Source organism: Pongo abelii, chromosome 4 (assembly GCF_028885655.2).
Source record: "Pongo abelii isolate AG06213 chromosome 4, NHGRI_mPonAbe1-v2.0_pri, whole genome shotgun sequence".
Taxonomy (NCBI): domain Eukaryota; kingdom Metazoa; phylum Chordata; class Mammalia; order Primates; family Hominidae; genus Pongo; species Pongo abelii.
In genome coordinates this window covers 101,009,764-101,012,146 of record NC_071989.2, presented here as the reverse complement: position 1 = coordinate 101,012,146, position 2,383 = coordinate 101,009,764, and the positions used below count along the sequence as shown (strand labels likewise).

The 2,383-nt window shown below is 47.5% G+C and overlaps 1 pseudogene; it reads right to left on the bottom strand.

Annotated features, from left to right (window-relative positions):
* Positions 1 to 755: 755 nt before the first annotated feature.
* Positions 756 to 2,103, bottom strand: LOC100459378 (DNA polymerase delta subunit 2-like; annotated as a pseudogene).
* Positions 2,104 to 2,383: the final 280 nt, after the last annotated feature.

Genomic DNA, 2,383 nt, shown 5'->3' with positions numbered 1-2,383 from the left:
TAGATTTGCTCTCATTTAATATACCAATATCACTTCCAACAATGTGAAGGGGACACATAAGATATGAGATGACTGCAGTAATTCAGGCAAGAAATAATGTACACCACGACTGGCAGAAGCAGTGAAGATGGAGAGAATAAAATATTTTATTCATTGATTTGATATAAGGTTAAAGGAGAAAAATACTTATAGAATAAATATAAATAAATGCCAGGTTTCAGGTTTTGCAATGGATGGGAGACAGAACATGTAGACCAAATACAGTTTTGAAAGGAAGATGATGATTCAATATCCTTTGGCATTTTCAGATGAATGTAATCTGAGAAATTAGAGTTAAGAGTCTGAAGATCAGAATAGTGCTATGATCAATTTAGTTTGGAGAGGTAGAAGAGAGCTGGTGGTAGATGATAACACTGCTTGATAAGTGTATGTAGGATGAGAAGAAAAGAGAGACAAGGATAGAATTTGGAGAAGCTTCAGAACTTAAAAGGAGGGTAGGAGATGATGAGCTTAAAAGGATGCTGGAGAGCAATAGCCATAGACACAGAGGAAGAAAAAAAAGAGAGTTTCATGTTAGAAACCATGAGAGGACAGTGTTTCAGTGAAGGATTTAGCAACAATATTAGACTCCAGAGAGATCAAGTAAGGTAAAAGCTAAAACTATTGGATATTCTTTTTTTTTTTTTTTTTTTTCCGCATCAGCAAGTGCTCAGGCTTTATTTATTTACAATGCCGACACTGCAGGGAACGAACAGCCTCCATCTGGGCCTCTCTGGTCAAAACCACCTTTTTGAGTCAGAGGCCCAGGCCCAGGCCTCCCAGATCATCGTCCTCTGCCCCGAAGCCCGAGAAGCTGATGAGCTGGCAGGCCAGGCTGGGCAGGTTCATGAGGCAGGCGGTCTACATGGCACTTAAGTCAGGGACGGTCACCAACAGCCAAAGCTGGGGGTGCTGCCACAAAAGTAGACATGCGGGCACTCTGGGAAGAAGAACGGGTCGGTTTTGCAGAAGGGGTAACAACCTAGGGTGTCAGGGGTTGTGGGACTGATGTGACGGACCGGCAGGGTCCACTCCAGGATCTCCAAGTGATCCTCCATGCTGCTGTATCGGAAAATGTCACTCATGTTCTGTCCTGATGTCCCCAGGAATCTGACTCCATCAATGGTGGCCTTGTAAGGTTTGATGACTAGCTGGAGCATGGAGTTAGGCAGTGGCCAGCAGGAACATGCAGGGGTGGAGGGGCTGCTGGGGGAGTGTGTAGTTGGTGGGATCAAACTCACCTGGCATCACGTCCACGGGCACTGAGGAGCTCAGCTGCAGGAGGATCTCATCCAGCATCTTCATGGCCTCCACACTGGCTGCCTGGGTTTTCTTGGTGAGGTACTTGGCCTTATTGATAGAATCTCTGCTCTGGGTGCTGTGGCTGAGGAGGCTGCCTTCAAGGATGACTCGGGAGACATGGACGGCGCTGTACTGCTCTCCTTCGTCCCTAAGCTGCGCCGTCACCACGTCCACTAGCAGCTGGGTGCCCAACAGGCTCTCGCCTCCACCTCCACCCAGGCCCAGGCCAGACACCAGCAGCAGGAACCTATCTGTGTCAAGCAGGGGTGCGGGCTTCTGGGGAGCGAGTTCAGCAAAGCAGTGGTCTTCCACCAGAAACTTCCCGTCGTCCCTCACGGAGCCAAACACGGCCAGGATGGTCCCTGTAACCAACTTTGACACGTCAATGGTGCCTTTTAGTTTGATATGCTGCAGTTCATCTTCCAAGACCAGCACGTCATCTGGGTGGATGTCTTTGCTCTGAGGAGGCTGGGGGAGCAGGTTGTGCTCCTCATTGATCTCCTGCAGGATGGAGGGCTGCAGCGGCATGGACTTGAACAAAGTGCCCACCAGACAGCACTTCTCCCCGGGCTGCAGCTCACACAGCTTCTTCACTACCACTCCACTGCCCCAGTACTGCTGGGCCCGGTTCTCCAGGTAGGATCTCATTTGGATGAGGCGGGTGGCATACATATGGGCGTTCTGCGGGCTAAAGCTCTGTTCTCCACGCGGCGCGCGGCATCCCCAGCTATTAGATATTCTAAATGGATCATTGATGGACATGATAGAAGTTCCTTTCTGCAGAATTCTGTTCACTTCTGTTTATTCCTTGACCCATTGTGACTTTCTGTGTGTTACAGTGGGTCAAGGAATAAACAGATATGCAAAGCTGAGATTTTGAAAGTGAATTTCCTTTCAAGTTACAGAAACTTGCAGGCACACAGAAGAGCATATTTAGGGTAGTGCCTATGGGGTGTTTGCATGATTAAAGAAGACTTTTTTTAAAAAAAATTTATATATATATTTTTATTATATTTTAAGTTCTAGGGTACATGTGCACAAC